Consider the following 20,422-nt stretch of genomic DNA (forward strand, 5'->3'; position numbering starts at 1 on the left):
CTCCTTCAATGCCCGCGTTTCTACCTTCAAAAGAATTCACATCAACATTAGTTAATCGACTATAAGAACGTGTTACTGTTTCTAGGGAAACTTGGGCAGCATTTCCTTTGTTTATACAACTTTCCCCATATTCTATTTCAACTCCCAAACATTCATAACAACATTCATCATTCATCTATATTACCCACATTTCGTAATTTTACTCCTATTTCTCTATAATCAAGGTCATAGTTCATTATTGCATTTTCTCACATATAATACTTATTCCATGTTTCAAATGTCGTTCACAACATACTTGCAATCACAACATACCAATATTCATGATTCACCCCAAACTACTACTCAATAATGACACTATTCACACATTCATGACCCATTTTCTATGTCTTTCTACAATTCAAGTGTCTTAGCTTTCCAATACTTTAAAAAATATGGAATGATCATAAAACTCACCTTAGATCATGGAAGAATAAACCTTGAGTTTAACTTCCCTTCTTGCACAAAAACCCTAGCTCACTTCCCTTGAGATTTCTTGGAGTAGATGAACTTTGGTAGGTTTCTTACACTTGATTTTGTGGGTTTAATGCAGTTCATCAGGGATTTCTCTTGGTGTCTTGTGGATGGAGAGTTGAGAGAATTCTACAGGTTTCTATTTCCAAAAATGGTAAAATAATGATTTAGGGTCGAATTTAGTCTATTTATAGTGGTCCAGAAAATTCTAGATGCACACAACATGCTGCAAGCTTTGCTAGACGCAAAGCGTGCTTTGCGAGCCGCATGTTGTGTCGCAGACCTAACAACAACCCCAAATTTCACTGTCACACTTTTTTGCGCAACTGCGTGGCCGCAAAGCACGCTTTGCTGCTCACATGTTGCGCCACAAAGTGCGCCACAATGTGACATTTTACCCGACTTCCACCGAAACTTAACTCCGATGATCCGACGAGTCTTAAACCTTCCCGAGGCTTACTAAACATGGTTTTTCTCCATTATATACCCAAGATGGACATATCTATCCCCATGACCTCGAAAATTTTATCCTACTTCCCAAGGCTAGGACAATTAGCATTCGGCGAAACTGAACGTATGAAAATGAGAGGTGTAACACATGCACTGGAGCGGAATGAGTGTGATAAGAGATCTTGTTGTTGTTATCTGCATACTTGAATCATATATTGAGCACTCATCTTAGATACGTAACACACACACACACACAGATATATATATTTGGCAGGGCGGTGACGATGTGGCCTATGTTGTTTTGAAACATTTGGGAGGTTTTATATGTTACACCCCGTATCTTCGAAGAGCACTTACAAAATTTGAAACATAAATACGTTGAGTTAGGGTTAAGTAAAACCACTTTGGAATATAAGGAGTAAGAATTATTAAGTAAATTTAATAAGTGAAGGATGTATATAAGATATACCGGAAGGTTTTATAAGGAAATCAGTGGAAGAAATGAAGTAGCACGATTTCGGAGAAAGGATAGGTAATGTTTTGTGTGAAAATTTTGGTCCAACTAGGGGAACGCATAGCTCTTAGCATATGAAGTGTTTTAAGGTGAAACAAAAGCCTAAAATGAAGTTCATCGAGTCTCGTTTCCAACGCAGCAAACCGCTCATAGATAGGACATCGGAGTAGATAATTATGGACGTTACAAGTTCAGCTGACAGAACAGAAACGCGTGCTACAGTGCTGCTACAGTACCGACCTGCTACAGACCTACTATAGTAAAATACTACAGTGAACCCGACTCGGATTTGACCCGAATTTGACCCTTATAAAAAGGGTAAGACCCTCTTTTTTTAACCAGATTTTGGCCCAGAAATCTCTAGAAATTGAAGAGAGAGAGAGAGGGAAACAAAGAGTAAGCAATTTTTAAGCGACGGAGTATTAATCGAAGCTCGGATAAACGCATAGATGTGATTCTAGTATTGTTTTGCGGTGGATTTTAGCGTGGATATTGAGGGTATTGATGTCTTAACAAGAAAAGAGGTATGAATCTTTCTCTTTTTGTATTATTTAAGGTTTATTTACGGAGATAAGGTCGTTAAATAATTGTATAGCGAGTTGGTTGGTTGTGGAAATTGGGAAACAGTGTGTGGGCTGTTTTATGGTACATATTGGTGTTGATAATATTGTTGTTGATGTTGGTATTGTTGTTGTTGTTTTTGGCTGCTGAATTGAGATTTTGGGCTAGGCATATAAATAGAGGAGATGTTGCTGAAATTTCGGCAGATTCTAGAAAGATTTATTTGGTGGCTTAGGATAAGTATATAACAACGAGCCTAACAATAGAATGAATGGTTTTATATGTAGATTTCAAGACAGGAGGTAGGTTGGAAAGTCGAGAAGCGAGCTTCCAGGTATGTTGAGGCTAGTCCCCTTCTTTCAAAGGCATGATTCTTATTCTGTGATTCCACATACGTTTCCATAACCTTCTTATTTCCAAGAGTTAAAAACTCATGATTCTTCAAAATCTTCCTATGATACTAAAGATGAGATGTTTTCCATAATGTCTTTATCCTCAAAAGTTAAAGTTTCATGATTCCAAGAGTTTCTTATGACGCTAAAGATGAGTATGCTTTGTAAGGATAGAGAAGATGAGATATTTTCTATGATGCGCATGATGACGATGATTTTGATTCTAGAAGTTCCAAAGCTTATGATTTTAATGCTATTATGAGATTATCGAATTTGTTTCACGATTTCCTTGAATTGCTCATTGTTGTTGGTCTCACCTCATGTATTGTTCCTTCGAGGTGAGATATATCGATGATGATTATTCCATAATATAAAGGAGGTTACCGACCTTACATCACTCCGATAGAGTTGTAGCTTTCACTTGGGCTCTCATGCATGCTTTATAATTATGTATGTATTTTAATAACATCGTGCCTACATGGCCAGGCAGTATAACACCGTGCCTACATGGCCGGGTAGTATAACACTGTGCCTACATGGCCGGGCAGTATAACACCGCGCCGTCCAATAGGCGGCCGGGCAGACACACCACTGTAGTGGGCAGTTTATGATTACCCCAGATGCAGGAGGCTTGGACGCGGGCTAATGATGATCACACCGTGCCTAAATGGCCGGGCAGCATTACACCGTACCTATATGGTCGGGCAGTATAACACCGTGCCTACATGGCCGGGCAGTTTACTTGTAAATATTTATATGTTGTTTCAAAATGAAAAATTAGCATGCATAATATCCACCTTAAGAGGAAAACCGAGGTACAGGTTATTTCCTTACTCTATCCTGTGCTTTACGTCTCTTACTATGATCTTATGGTATTGTTCATGCCTTGCATACTCAGTACATTACTCGTACTGACGTCCCTTCTTGTGGACGCTACGTTTCATGCCACGCAAGTGTATACAGATGAGTAGAGGGTATTGCTAGAAGATGTTCCAACTGGATTAGCGAGCTCCGTTTCCTTCCGGAGTGTTTCCGAGTCAGAGTATCTATGTTATGGTATATTGATTTATGTTAGAGACTTTGCAAACAGAGTCACGTATATAGCATGTCAGTCTTGCAAGCGGATCTACAAGCCGATGCATCATTATGCATTATGTTACAAATTTCGTATGATTACAGATTTTACTTGATTTGAGAAAGACGAAAAGAATATGTAAAAGCTTTCATTATGCATTCATTTCATGGTTTAAGAGTCCAGTGAGATTATGAATATAACGAGAACCAGCGGGTTCACTCGGCTTTAAGTAAAGGGTCGGGTGCCCATCATGCCCTATCAGGACTGGGGTGTGACATTATACTAATTCCGCGACCATTCTGTGTTGTGTGATACGGAATGGTCGGTAGGCATGAAGGGTGGAAAGGTCGTCTCTATGCTATATGATACGGAGCGACATTGTACATAGACTACGTGGTTACCCCAGGGTGGTGCCGGTGAGAACCCCCCGTGGGCAAAGATCCTGGGTCTCGTCTGTCTGTTAGGCAAAGATCCGGGATGAGTGGCACCTAGACTGAGCGAGTCACCTTGGGCTGTGCTACCGAGATGTCGATATTTCCATCCGGAGTACATGTGTACACAACATTGCATGGTATGGCATTGTATTCATACATTAGTGCATTGCATTACATCATGGCTTATATTGAGATGATTTGGTGGTTTATTTGTGATGTTTGTTTTGGATTGGAGATATTGAGACTTGGCACATTTGGGTTTAGATGCTCTACTTAGGCGATAACATTTACTTGGTTCCGATTATGTCTGACTTACACTTGTTGACTTATTTGCCTATCTTGCTTTATTGTCTGAATTATGTTAGCTATACTTAGTCGGCCGATGATACCTACCAGTACTGTGGTTTTGTACTGACCTGCACTTGCTGCATTCCTTTAGGAATGTAGAATTCAGGTTGGATCTACTTCTGTTTCTCGTGGCTGAATGTCGATCCAAGATTTGCTTAGAGTCTACTGGGTGAGCACGAGACGTCCGCCGCCTTAAAGATTCTATTAGGATTTGATGTATTATTGATATTCCAGACTTGTAGATTTTAGTTAGATGCTCTTGTATGACCAGACCAGATATTGGGGCAGATTTTATTTACTTCCGCATTTTCTTATTTATATTATAATTGTGAGACTTTCGTTATTTTACTTCTTCCGCTATTTTTTTATTATTTGTGAATGTTGAGTTAAGGGTTCTTCTACTGTGGTGGGAAAGGTAGGTGCCCGTACGACTTAGTGAAATTGGGTCGTGACAAGTTGGTATCAGAGCCCTAGGTTACCTGATCTATAATACAAGTGTGTGTCAAGTAGAGTCTTGTGGATCGATACGATAAGCTCCGTACTTATCTGCGAGGGGCTATAAGACATTTAGGAAACATTCAATTCTTTCATTCTCTCGTGCCACTTCATTCAAATTGGTATCTAGTTGATTCCAATTGGTATCTGAACGTTCTTATCTTAATCTCCCACGGAGGGCGGACACTCATCCCTAAATTTTTATTGGAATAGTTTATCTATGGCGTGTTGTGGTTTGGGTGCGAGATGTGTTATCCTGATTCGGATGCGTGATTCAGTTCAACCTTTAGTTATGGCTTGAGGATTCAATTGTGTGGAGTCGCGATTAGACCAGTTTATTGTGAGAGTTCGTGAGAAATGGGAAGGATAGTTCAGAGGGTTACAGGGTTTCCATGTTTCCATAGTGGGCTGCTCGATAATATGATCAGTTTGACTTCAGCTTCGTCAAGGCTTTATGATGGTGTGCGTGACAGTGGTGAACTAATGGAAAGTCGACGATTCAGCACCGGTAGAGTATTAGGCTTCGGTATGTAAGCACAAGTGTAAGTTCGATGATGACATCGAATATGGAAAACATATTGTGATCGCGTGCAATATAGAAAAGAAGTTGATAATAAGGACATGAAGGGAGACTTTGGTGGAAAGCGCATAGCTAAGTGATACTTCATAGAATATCTTGGACATGAGTACTTTTCTAGAGATTGGGAAGAAAAAAATTGGTATCTGACATGGTTGTCAGGATAAGGTTAAGACTGGTGCAAAAGGTTATTCTTGATATGGGCTCGTTGATGATAAAAGACTACTAGGTTATTAAGTGAATGTTATGGGCACATCGTTCGATCGGTAAATTTACTGGGTTGTAGACTTCTGAAAAGTTAGTAATCGCTTGATAGAAATGACTTCAATTATGGATGAATGCGATGAATTAATGACTTGAGGAGTTACTAGTTGTTTCACTTAGACTTGTGGAGAAGTATGGATATTGTTGTATGGTTTGTCGGGCTTAGAATGGATGATTAGTTTAGAGGATCGAGTGGATTTGAGCGTTTGTTACTTGATAGTGATAAAAGTGATTTGAAATGAAATACGAGAATTGAAAGGTTACAATGAGGCATCTTGCTATCATGTTCAAGAGATTGAGGTTCGTAAGACTGGAGAAGAGGTAATATGTGAGTCGTGATTGGACTGTGGGGACCGTTGACACGTTTCCCGAGGTGTTCAGGATAGATTTTGGTGATTTTTTGGGAAAAATTGGATTTAAGCGAAAAATAGTTGACTCAAAGTTAACTTTTAGGCAAATAGACCTATTTCGGAAATCCATCGATTCCAAGAGGTCTGGATGGTCTTATAGAACTTGTGTGTATATCTGGTTCGATTTCCAATACACACGGATGCATTTTGGGACTTGGTTTGGGAAGTTGGAATTGAGGTATAGGGGGTTGAATCAGTCAAGGACACCTCCGTTGGGAATTTCGAGGCCACAGGTGTGTTCGTAGCATGTTTTCATGTGGGTCTGTGTATGTGGTTTGTGAGCAGATAGCCTTGGGAGTTAGTCGGAAATTCGGGTTGAGTTGTGAAATGGGAATAGTTTCTGGTGTCTAGTGCCTGTTTTGGCGGCACTAACATCATGGCAGTGGTACCGCTGTAGCGATCACCCTGCCGCTGAAGTAGTCGGCGCCATTTGGGCATGACCGCTGTAGCGATCATAGGACCGCTGAGGCGCCGCCGCTGGAGCGGCCATCTTGTTGTGAAAACGGGTGACGGCAGTTAGTTCATTAAGTGATGGAAGATTAAAAGTGGGTATAATGAATATTCGTTCTAGGCTTCTAAATCATGATTTGTTGGCTGGGTTAACTGAGTTAAGTTCGGTATACATTTCGAAAATTGAGTAAGGCAATTCGGGCAAGGACGATTCAGTGGGATACGTAAGGATATTAGTGATACTGTTATGTGGTACGCTGGATTTAGAGAGCGTTCAGTTCAGAGTGGTAAGCGTTAAGGAAACACTAATGTGCAGAGTATGTGGTACGATCCTATCTCCAGGATTAGTTCAGCTAATTTTCAAGGTTTATGATTATGTGGTATTCGATGGAGTGGATTCGAGGATTGATTACGGTATCGATGATCGTGAAGTGATTAGAAAATTGAAAATTGACGATTTGAGGAAAGGTATAGATGATTGTGAATCGATAAGAAAAAAATACCTTGGGGATTTCTTAGGTCAGTATTGATTGTGGTGGCGTCTTCGTACATTTTTCAGTTGAGATGTATTTGTTATGAGAGCTTAAGAAGGAAATATACAGGGATGGACTATGTGATATGACAGAGTTCCGTGAGGTTCGTGATCCGCGACTAGTGAGAAGCATATTTCAGTGAACCGACTTGTTGAGGTTTATAAAAAGTGGCTTGGTGGCACACCGTCGGATAAGTTTTGTGACCTTCTACAGTGGATGAGTTAGCATGCCTTAAGAGAAAATATTGTGGAATCCCTATCATGGGAGGACTAAAGTAATATTTTCGAGGTGAGACCCTACTCGTGGTGATATTTTATGTTGCAAGTAGTATTGACTGGACAGTTTGCGTAAGTGCTTTTGGTTATTAAAGACTTAGGGGTGATTGCATGAGATTTCGAGTGGCAGTGTAAGATTGGATACTTTTGGAGAATTTTCGACCATATCGAGGTGACACTATGAGATGTTCGATGGTTATATAATTTCTATATGAGGCTTCGGGTTGCGTCAAAAAGTTTGGATTTTTATCGAATTTGTGTATCGGGTAAAGGTTGAGAAATATGAAGATTGAAATCGTAAGGTACAGCTCGTCGGTACTAAGTTGATAACTCGAATAGGACTCAACTTGTGGAGTCGAAGGTGATAGACATGATTTTTTTTTGCGTGAGGAAAGGATAAGAATTGACCACCACAGAGGTACGATAGGGTTGTGATTGCTTTCAAAACTTTAGAGTTAGTTCAAATGACTATTGGTGATATTCGAGAGTTGTGCATTCATTCCGGGTCAGCATGGTTCGCGTTAGGCTTTATATGTTAGGAGGCGTCGTTATCCCGTGGGATTGGTTTGATGCATTTGAGGTTCTTCGTAGAGTTGGAGATGTTGGGTGTTCCTCCAGTTTTCCATGTGTCTATGGTGAGGAAGTACCATTCCGATGGGTCTTACATTATTCTTTGGGATTCAGCATTGCGTGAGAGATATCCCTAGTTATTTTCCGAGTCAGGTACTCTTCCCTCATTTCATTCCCTTGTCGCTCGAGGACGAGCGATTGTTTAATTAGTATCTAATGTAATGACCCATTTGATCGTTATTGCTTTTTTACCGTTTTTGCCCCCGTTGACTCGTCCCCCAGACTTGTTATTACTATTTTGATCCACGGGGACCGGAGTCACAGTTCCCTAGGCATCGTTTTGGTTGTGGATGACTTTTAGAAAATTTGGTCTTAAAGAGAAAACCGTTTGACTCGAAATTGACTTTTGGGTAAACATGCCCCTAATTGAATTCTGACAGTTCTGTTAGGTTCGGAGGGTGATTTATGACTGAGTGGTGTCATTGGTTTGGTTTCCGAAGGGTTCGGGTGTGATTTGGGTCATTGATTGAGAAACTAGTTAAGTTAGAATTGGAGTTGACCAAGGTCAACATTGGGTCAAGATAATCCCGTGTCGATGTTTTGAAAGTTCCAATAAGTTTGGATGATGATTTTGGATATGTCCACAAAGTTTGGGCAGATTCCAATGAGTTTTGGATAAGTTTGGGTTGTAAGATGATTGTTTTCGGTTTCGACGTCGATTTGAGCATAAAGGGTACCATTTGAGAAAACGACCTTTGATTCGTATTTTGAATGAACCACATTATATCTATATAGTAATTTTGGAACCATAGCGACTGAAATCATCAAGTTTCGACATTGTGTGAGGGGCTTATGGTCATTTTACTAAGAATTGGGTTGCCAGATTTTTCGGTTTAGTTACGAAATTGCCACTGAATTTGTATTTAAAAATCTGCACTATTCTAAATATTGAAACTGACATATCTCCTTCACTATAAGGTCAAATGGAGTGATTCAAAAGCCTAACTTTACTAGAGTTTCACAAGGAATCTATTGGGGGCATCAAAAGTAAGTTTTGGGATCATTTACACAAGAAATGAGGAAGAACAGCTGGGCCTTTTGCTATTTATTGTTGTTTGGAGTTTTTCCCATCTTGAGAGCTTGGGTTTGGGAGAATTCAAGGTTGTTCTTCAAGTTTCTTCCATGGGGTAAGGTCTAAACCATAATCTAAGTATTTCCCTTTGATTCATTCCCTTGGTTTAAGCTTCAATCCATGATTTCTAAAGTTAGAAATTGGGGTTTTTCATGAAGAGGGTTTAATGGGTCGTTCTTGAGAAGTTTATAAAATTGGTTAGACTTCCTAAGTTGCTTTAAATGATGAAATTGATTGGTTTATGCTTGATTATAATGTATCTAAGGTTGTTAATCATATACATTCCATTATTAGTGATGAATTCTTGAATTTAAGAGTTAGAGTTTATACCCAAAATTGGGGGTTTTGCTTGGATTTCGAAATTGAATGAATCCTTGAGTTAATTTAGCAATTAGTTGATGGGTTTTGATCACCTAGTGTTTAATTGGATAATTTAGTCCCGAATTTCCCATTTTTCCATTGCGGGCCTCATTTCCCCAAATTCTAGGGTTGGTTTTTACCCAATTTGAATGATACCAATATAGATATCGATCTTCATGATTTCTAATCTAGATTTCGAATATGCCTAGACTTCTTTGATATTGAGGCTCAGCGAAAGGACAAGGCTATAGAGTGATTGTTGGTGTTGCTGTTCGGCCATCCAGGTAGGTTATTGCATACTCTTGCTGAGACTTTGTATAGCGAAGCATATATTTCGATTATATTGTTGGAGAAATCATGTAAACCTTCGGATATGAAGTTGGGTTTGATATTATCTTAGGTTGGGCCCTGCTACGTGACTGGAGCTAGCCACCCCATTGTGTTGTGACTTGATTGTTCTGTTGTGTTGGGTTGATGCCACGTATTGTGAGTAGATATTGGGATTTGTTGTTCTATCTTGATTGTTATATTGTAGTATCTTATGGGTTGATGTTGATACGATGATAGATTTCGATATGACTTATGTAGTCTATCATGATATTGTTGGCGTACCCAGTTGGTACTTGTGACACTGATATAGTGTTGGTGTACCCATGTTGGTACTGGTGACATTGATATGTTGTTGGGGTACCCATTGTGAGTACTTGTGATATTGAGTTGATTCTTGATGTTGACATATGCGTTGCACTCATTCTCATTGGTTATGATTTACTGTTGATATATTGTTGACACTGTGATGAGCTGAGCTCAGTTTGCATGAGAGTGATTTGAGTAGTCCGATGTCCGATGGTCGTTCCGGCATCGTGGTTTGTGTGCAAGTGATGTGAGTAGTCCGATGTCCGATGGTTGTCCGGAATCGTGGAATGTGTGAAAGAGAGATAAGAGTTCGTGATCCGAGGTCATGTACCGAAGCAGAATGATGTGATAAGAGATCTTGTTGTTGTCGTCTGCATACTTGAATCATACATTGAGCACTCATCTTGGCACTTAGACTGAGCGAGTCACCTTAGGTTGTGCTACCAAGATATCGATATTTTCATTCGGAGTACATGTGTACATAGCATTGCATGGTATGGCATTGCATTCCTACAGTAGTGCATTGCAATGCATCATGGCTTATATTGAGATGATTTGGCGTTTTACTTGTGATGTTGGTTTCGGATTGGAGATATTGAGACTTGACACATTTGGGTTTAGATGCTCTATTTAGGCGATGACGTGTACTTGGTTCCGATTATGTTTGACTTACACTTGTTGATTATTTGCCTATCTTGCTTTATTGTCTGAATTATGTTAGTTAGACTTAGTCGGCCGATTATACCTACCAGTACTGTGGTTTTGTACTGACCTGCACTTGCTCCATTCCTTTAAGAATGCAAAATTCCAGGTAGGATCTACTTCATTTTCTCGTGGCTGAAAGTCATTCCGAGATTTTCTTAGAGTCTACCGGGTGAGCACGAGACATCCCCTGCCTTGAAGATTCTGCTTATTTATGTCTTATCTCCTATTCTGAGACATATTCAGACTTGATGTATTATTAATATTCCAAACTTGTAGATTTTAGTTAGATGCTCTTGTATGACCAGACCAGCTACTGGGGCTGATTTCATTTACTTCCGCATTTTCTTATTTATATTATAATTGTGAGAGTTTCGCTATTTTACTTCTTTCGCTATTTTCTATTATTTGTGAATGTTGAGTTAAGGGTTCGCCTACTGAGGTGGGAAAGGTAGGTGCACATACGACTTAGTGAAATTAGGTCATGACAACAATAGTGGGTTGCTCGATGATATGATCGATTTGACTTCATCTTCATCAAGGCATGATGGTGTGCGTGACACTGGTGTACGAATGGCGGATTGATGATTTAGCAGTGGTAGAGTATTAGACTTCAGAATATGCGAACAAGTGTAAGTTCGGTGATGGCCATCTAATTGGGCAAACATATTGTGATCGCGGGTAATAAAGAAAAGAAGTTGACAATAAGGACATGAGGGAAGCTTTTATGGAAAGTGTGTAGCGAAGCAAGGCTTCTTAGAATATCTTAGACATGAGTACTTTTCGTGAGATTAGGAAGGGAAAAATTGGTATCTGACATGGTTGTTAGGAAAGGGTAGCGACTGATGGAAATGACTTCAAAAAGGGCGTATGTGATGAGGTTGATTGGTGTCTTCGAGGTTAAGGGCAAAAAGGGAATTGTTGAAACATGAGTTAGTGATGTGAGAGCTTGTTTCCGATTGTATAGTGCAGAGTGGGCTTTAGATTTTATGGATGAGTTGGAATGTTCAGTTATATCATAGACTAATTGCGTCACCGGCTTGGTCGTTATAGTCTTTTCGGCATTTTTGACCCTTCCCAGAGCTTGGTTAGCTCACTTTGACCTGAGGGGACCGTTGACATGCTTCCCGAGCTTGGTATCAGAGCCATTTCATGATCTTTTTCGGCTAAAATAAAGACAATAATTTAAAATAAAACTGAAAGAAAATACTTACAATAACTGAAGCTGTTAGTCAAAACATAGGAAAGCAAACATGGGAAACATTTACAGGGAGAAAAGGGAGAAGGCTTATCGAAAGTGGGGTAATTTTTGAATGCCTTTGAAGTTACATCTTAACAGTCTTTTATAGACCTCTCAATGCCTTAAAAGTGGACGGCTATCTTTAAAGATGCCTTATGCTTAAAGTCAAAAGTTACTGATTTGCTTTTTGAAAAGTTGGTTGGCCATTTTGTCAAAAGTTATAGGCCTCTTTTCTGCTTTTTGCTTTCCAGTTGTCCTCTGCTTTCTTGGAGAGAGATCTTGTCAAATTGCTTCTTGCTTTTTCGAAGGGGAAGCTTCCATTTAATAATATAAGAAATTCTTTTAGCAATATAATAATTGCATAATTTGATATGATCCGGTAGGGTAGAAATTTCTTGTTCCCTATGGAATCTTTCATAATGAACTTGGAAACCATTTCGGGATATTTTTCGGCTAAAATAAAGACAATAATTTAAATAGAATTGAAAGAAAATACTTACAATAACTGAAGCTTTTATTCAAAACATAGGAAAGCAAACAAGGGAAACATTTACTGGGAGAAAAGGGAGAAGACTTATCGAAAGTGGGGTAATTTAGAATGCCCTTCAAGTTACATCTTGAGAGTCTTTTATAGACCTCTGAAAATAAATGACACCTTCTAGATGTTTAAAAGTGGACGGCTATCTTTAAAGATGCCTTATGCTTAAAGTCAAAAGTTACTGATTTGCTTTTTGAAAAGTTGGTTGGCCATTTTGTCAAAAGTTGTAGGCCTCTTCTCTGCTTTTTGCTTTCTAGTTGCCCTCTGCTTTCTTGGAGAGAGATCTTGTCAAATTGCCTCCTGCTTTTTCGAAGGGGCAAGCTTCCATTTAATCTGCTCAATAATGGAGGTATGCCTGGGCTATACCTTGGGGGTCTATGGCATCTCCATTTTCTTCTGCTGAAAAGGACACTGTATCGAGCAATTCTTGTACTTTTGTGGATCTATGTCATCAATATTATTCAAAGCTTCTAAGAGCTTCTTCTTTAATTCTGCCTTGGATTCTGTAGATCCTGTCTTGCTAACTGATATTCTTGGATTTTTAGTTACCGGAGTCCATCCTTTAATTTTAATGGTTTTAACTAAATTCTTAATTCTGCTTATTTTAGCTATATCAAAACACCAGCCGATAATATTAGAAATTCTTTTAGCAATATAATATTTGCATAATTTGATATGATCCGGTAGGGTAGAAATTTCTTGTTCCTTATGGAATCTTTCTTAATGAACTTGGAAACCATTTCGGGATCTTTTTCGGCTAAAATAAAGACAATAATTTAAATAGAATTGAAAGAAAATACTTACAATAACTGAAGCTTTTATTCAAAACAAAGGAAAGCAAACAAGGGAAACATTTACTGGGAGAAAAACGAGAAGGCTTATCGAAAGTGGGGTAATTTAGAATGCCCTTGAAGTTACATCTTGAGAGTCTTGTATAGACCTCTGAAAATAAATGACACCTTTTAGATGTTTTAAAAGTGGACGGCTATCTTTAAAGATGTCTTACGCTTAAAGTCAAAACTTACTGATTTGCTTTTTGAAAAGTTGGTTGGCCATTTTGTCAAAAGTTGTAGGCCTCTTTTCTGCTTTTTGCTTTCTAGTTGTCCTCTACTTTCTTGGAAAGAGATCTTGTCAAATTGCCTCCTGCTTTTCCGAAGGGGCAAGATTCCTTTTAATCCTCTTGATAATTGAGGTATGTCTGGGCCATACCTTGGGGGTCCATGGTATCTCCATTGTCTTCTGTTGAAGATGATGTTGTATCGAGCAATTCTTGTACTTCTACTGGATCAGTGTCATCAATATTATTCAAAGCTTCTAAGAGCTTCTTCTTTAATTCTACCTTGGATTTTGTAGATCCTGTCCTACTAACTGATGGTCTTGGATTTTTACTTACCGGAGTCCATCCATTGATTTTAATGGTTTTAACTAAATACCTAACTCTGCTAATTTCAGCTATATCAAAAAATCTAGCTGATAATATAAGAAATTCTTTTAGCAATATTATATTTGCATAATTTTATATGATCCGGTAGGGTAGAAATTTCTTGTTCCCTTTGGAATCTTTCATAATGAACTTGGAAGCTTTTGGGCATTGTCATCTCATTACCTCCAAATTTTGTCCACCAATTGTAAACCATCGTGGAATTATGGATTTAGTTATTTGTTCACCGTATTTGACAAACCAGGTATGGGAATTGGGTCGTACATACAGGAAGTTGTACCAAACTGTTTCATAGTCATAATAATTGTAGGTTTCTGGCCTATGCTGTTTGGATAACACAATTGGGTTGTGGAGATGATCAACTTTCCATTCAAATGGGCTGATGATTTTGTTTATTGTAAACTTTGAATATTGGATGTTGTTCTAATCAGATGCATCCTTTAAGTGATGTTCAATTGTTATAGATCCTGTATCAGTTAGGATAAATTTAGAATACCTCCTAGTCTTGATTGGATCAATTGTTTCAATATAGTCCCTGCTAGTGTAGAAAGGTTTGAGCAAATCCTCAACCTTCTAATTTTCGTAATGCTTGTCCAATGCCATGATAGGAAATCTTGATTTTCAATAATAGCAAATTCTTCTAGAGAACCCTATTGTTTCCCTTCCCTTTTTGAAGGAGTGTTAGGATTAACTGTTTGAGCAAAAGATTCTGGAGTCTTTATTTCATAACAGTCGCTAGTCTGAATAGTACCTGCGGCTGAGCTTGTAGAAGGTTTCTGCATTTCTGGAATGATAACTGTGGTGGTTCTATTTGAGGAATAGATCCAAGAATAGTTAATTTTGATTGGTTTCTAACTGGTCCGGTAGGCCTCATGGGCCTGGCTAGGTTGAGGAATTCAGCTAGAGCTAAATACTTGTTATTTTTTTTTTTCTGCTGAAATGGAGATTTTGGGGTTCCTGGCCTCATGATTACCCTGTAAGAATCCCCTTGTAAGAAAGTTTGGTAAAGAAATTGATTCTCCTTTAATAAATTCAATTTCAAAATCAAAACTGGATAATAAAGCTTGCCATCTGACAAAGATTTGTTTTGAAATAAGATTTTTAACATCCTTTTGTAAACTTTCTTTGGCTGACTTATAATCAACCCTTAATAAAATATTTTTATTTATTAAATGATCTTGGAATTTTGTAATACATAGTGCTATAGATAAAATTTCTTTTTTAACTGTACTATAATTTTTTTGTACCGAATTCCATATTCCTGATGTCACGACCCAACTAGTGGGCCATGACGGGTATCCGGAGATGACTATCGAGCACCACTCATCATACTCTCTATCATACTCAACCTGGATATATATCAACCTCGACGCAAGACTTATCGTGAAACAATATCCAAATATCCCCCAAAACATGTATACATGCATAAGTCCACGAGACTATAAAAATGATGTACAGAGTATACAATGAGGAGGTCACACAGCACCTAAAACCCTCACATAAGTATCTACGAGCCTCTAACTGAAATAATGAAATCATGAGGGTGGGACAAGACCCCACCATGCCCTAATATACACACAAGAGAATATACCAAGAAATGGTGACTCCGAAGTAGTGGAGCGCTCCTGTAAATCTGCTGAGTAGGCTCCTAAGCGTCTGCACCGTCTCCCGGTCTACCTGTGGGCTTGAACACAGCGTCCATAAAAGAAAAGGACGTCAGTACTAATAATGTACTGATTATGTAAGGCATGTAAATCAACATAATAAATAAATAAGACAATATGAGCTGAAGAGATAACCTATAACTGATTGCCTCTTAAGGCGTAATCATGCATGCTAACAAGAAACATCATATCATGCATACATATATATAAACTGCCTGATCATATAGGTACGGTGTGATCATCATTAGCCTGCGTCCGGGGTAACCATCTCAAGCCGCCCACTAGTGGTGTCTGCCCGTGCAATATAGACATGGTGTAATCATCATCATAGCTGCTCACTACGCCTGTGGTAGTGGTTACTTCCCGGCCATATAGGCGCAGTGTAATCATAAAAATAATATGAGGCATGCATGGGAGCTCAAGTAAAGGCTATAACTCTATCGGAGTGACGTAAGGTCGGGAACCTCTGATTACATTATAAAATAACCATCATTGTTATGCCTCACCTTGGAAGAACTAATATCATAAGGTGAGACAACCACAAGAAGTAACATCAATGAAATCATAAGAATAGGTTTATCAAGCTCATGAAAACATCATTATTATCATCATTATCATGGAACTTATCTCATCTCTATCTCATAAGAAGCTCTTAAGAATCCTTAACTTCCATCTTTTGGGATGTAAGAAGGTCATGGAAATGTAGAGAAGAAATCATAACATAGGAGTCATGCCTTTGAAAGAAGGGGACTAGCCTTAGATACCTTTACGTCGCCTCAAATTTAAAAACTAAACGCTTCCATTCCAAGCTCACGACTCTACATTCAACAGAATTTGTACTAAGGTTAGATCATTAGGAACATGCTTAAGTCTAGGCTAAAACGACTAAGGACTAACGAAAATTGGGCAACACCTCCTTTGTTTCTACAACTTCCCCCATACCCCGAACAACTCCTAAACATCAATGACAACACCCATAATATAATAACCAATAATTCTTAACCAAGTTAAGCATTATCAAATTCTCAAAATTCCCTTTCAAGGTCATCCATAACCATAAATACAACACAGCGTCATGCTCATTCATATATAATACTTCTTCAACATTCTTAATGTTATAGCCCATATATTGTACGTTTGGAAATTCCAAAGTTGTCGTGGAAAGTTAAGGGCAAGACCATTCTCAAAAATTATTTTGATGTACGAGTCGTGGTAAATATTATTCATGGTTATTATTAGTGTGAAAATATTGAGAGAGGTTAAGGGCAAAAAGATAAATTCGCAAATGACCAATGGAAATAATGTGGAAGCTTAGGGGAAAAATGGTAATTTTACAAAGTTCAAGAAAAAATGCATGAAGGGGCCATGTTGGCCGTGCACTATATGCCCTTATTTTAATTAATGGGGGATAATTGTAAATTATAAGAATTATGGACCAAAGCTTGCTTAAGAAGAGATTAGTCTTCTTTTAATTTCAAGAAAATTCTAGAGAAAATTCAAGAATTCTCTAGAGAGGGATCATGTGGCTATATTCTTATCTTGAGGGGCCAAATTATAAATAAGGAAAATTGGTGGAAGACAAGTATATATAGGAAGTCATCATTTTAATTCAAGAAAACTAGAACAAAAAAAAAAAAAAAAGATGAAGAGAGTGGAGCAAGGAGGGTTCGGCCATGGCTCTCAAAATTGAGCCATGGGAAATTGACCAAGGAAAATTATTTTCTCCTAGTTTTCCTACTAAATGGAAGGTCCTCTACAACGTGGTATAATTGTTTCGGGAGATAGGCCATCCGTTTCGTCGTTTCCGCATTCTAGCAGAGTGAAAAAGTTGAAGAGGAAAGGTAAGATTTAATCCCCTTTTATATGTTGTGAAGGGTTCATTTGTGTTGTTGTATGTGGAAGTAAATGAAATTCATGAAATATGTATGTATGGAGTGGTGGTCGTGCATGGTATGTGTGGTGTTGTGAGGAAAGATTAAATTAATGTAGTATGTTTGTTGTTGTAATGTGTAAAAATGAATGAAAAGTATGAAATCATGCATGTTGAAGTTGTAGTTGCATATGCATGGTGTTGGCCGTATGTATGAGGTGTTGTGTAAGGAAGAATGAATTAAATTCATGTGGTGTATTGGTTGTTGTTGTAATGTATAGAAAAGAATGGAAATTCATGAAAATCTATGTATTGTTGTTGTGGCCGAATGGTATAGGATTTGGTAAGTTATGGTAAATTGATGATATTTGACATTTTAGTTGTTGTTGTTATGGATTATGTGGTGTAAAACGAAGGGTGTTGTTGAAGTTAACGTATGTGAATAACAATGAAATGTATGGTTGTGATTGAAGTTGAAGGTTTCGGATGAAATAGTATGTCGAATAAGTTGTTGGAACATTATGTGAATTGAGTTGTATTAAATTAAATTGAATTGGATTGAATCGACTATTGAATTGTTGCTGGAATAATTGCTAGTATTGTTGTTGGTTTGGCCGGGTCAAATTCCCGGATTGTTGTTGTTGATTTGGGGCCGAGCCGTATTCTCGGGGATTGTGTATTTACAGGGGAAATGCTGCCGAAATTTCGGCAAACAAAGTGTTACTTTAAAGAATCAATTTCTAAAGGCTCTAATCAAGTTTTGGTAAACATGACCAATTTGTAGATTTTGGCGGATTTGGAACGTGAATTTGGAGTCGCATAAGAAGCAGAAAAGGTATGTAAGGCTTCACCCTTCCTTCTATGGCATGTCTTAGATGTAATGTGTTGGCTAAGAACCTCGGGGACCCTCCTACCCTCCAGAATCCGCATCTAATGTTTCCCCTTTTTCCTTCAGTAGAATTGAACTAGAAAGTGCGCGAAATGTTGGAAAGACCTCCTAAACCCCTAGAACTTGTATAAATGGGACCCGACTACCCTAAAACCCTCACAAGTAACGCCATGACATGTAACATATGCAAATCGTATACGCTACCTCCTTCGGGCCGAGGTGGGCCCGTTGCTCTCGGATTTTCCTTATAGTTCTGTTTGACTTACTTGAGGTTGAATCCAAAGGGGACCTTTGATCCCAATTTCGTACTAAATGATATGTACTATAACTACTCTAACGAGAATACTTCTATGATGACAATGATAACGGCGATGTTAGACAAGAGAATATGCCTATGATAAGTACGACCGGAACGATTCTACGGCTAAGATTTCTAAGCTAAGGATTCAATGTGAGTATGAAAGTAATAAACTAGTTCTTGAACCTTATTTTCACCTCCTAGCTATGACACTATTTCCTAAGGAATCCAAAGCCTATGAGTTGACGTCTATGATGCCATGATTCCATTCTATGTTAACTGTTGATACTATTCTCCTTTGGTAGTCTCGCCTTAAAATACTTGTTCCTTCAAGGAGAGACAAAGCGGCCACGATTGTTCTATAGTGTAATCGGAGGTCACCGACCTTACGTCACTCCGATGGCTACATGATTTTTCTTTGGCTCTCTTGCGTGCTTATATGACATATGTATATAAGATATGTAAATGTATATAAGACACGTATATGTATATGATAAAAGATCCAGAGCACTATAGACGCTGATATATGCACATGATACACGTATATGTATATGATGAAAGAGCCAGAGCGCTATAGACGCTGATATACGTACATGATATATGCATATGTATACGGGGAAGATGGAGATAAGGGCAGAGCGTTATATACGCATATCCACCTGATCAGTTGGCATTACTTGACATGATATCGTCCCGGACGCGGGATGTGTATATTTATGGTTAAATGGATCGGCTGCCGACGCCTCGGCAACATGACATGTTCTACTTTTATAGATATATATGAACAAGAAAATATTTTCAAAGGAAAGCTAAGCATGCATGGTATCCGCCAAAGGGCATTTATATGTACAGGTTGACTTTCCACCTCATGACATGCGCTATGTCTCTTTTATGTTATTATCCTTGTTTTACATCTTCCGTATGTTATTATTAGTGCCTTGCATACTCAGTACATTACTCGTACTGACCCCTCTTCTTCGGGAGCTGTGTTTATGCCGCGCAGGTACTCCCAGGTGATTAGAAGACCTTATTAAAGATGTTCCAGCGGAGATGGCGAACTCCATTTGTCCCGGAGAATTGCCAAGCCCAAGTATATGCTATGATGTTTTGTTCTATGTTAGAGACTTTGCAGACAAAACAATGGGTATTGGGTTGTCAGTCTGTAAGCGGCTCCAGCAGTCGATATGTTATTATGTTTCATGTCACGAGTCTTATATGATGTCAGATTTTACTTATGAAGAAAAAAAATATTTGGGAGAGCTTACTATGTATTTCTTTCTTAAGTGATTCAAGAGTTTCTATATGTAACAAGAGTTAGCGGGTTCGCTCGGCTCCAGATATGGGGTCGGGTGCCCATCACACCCTAGTAAAGTCGGGGTGTGACACTTAATGTCATTCATAACAAGGTTATACTCGAAGCATATCAAGAGCTATGGTTCATGTCAAGTTCTATTCAAGAATACCACTGTTTCCACATTTAAGCTTCATATTCTATTTTCTCTCTTAATCCAGTCATTCAACCCCCCAATACTCTTAATAATGTGTAATGAACATGAAGCTCACCTTTGATGATGTAGGAATGGACTTTGGATGAATATACTTCACTTGGAGAAAAACCCAACTTCAACACCAAAGAGTTTCTTGGTTTCCACAAACCCTAGATAGCATCCTGGCACTTGATTCTACTAATTTTCGGTATTTAATATTTGTCTTAACTTGAATTTATGCTAGAGACGTGTATTGAATATTCTAGAGCTTTCAAGGCTGTTGGAGAAGGTAAAATCTGAAAATGGA

The sequence above is a fragment of the Lycium barbarum genome, chromosome 3, assembly GCF_019175385.1.
Source record: "Lycium barbarum isolate Lr01 chromosome 3, ASM1917538v2, whole genome shotgun sequence".
Taxonomy (NCBI): Eukaryota; Viridiplantae; Streptophyta; class Magnoliopsida; order Solanales; family Solanaceae; genus Lycium; species Lycium barbarum.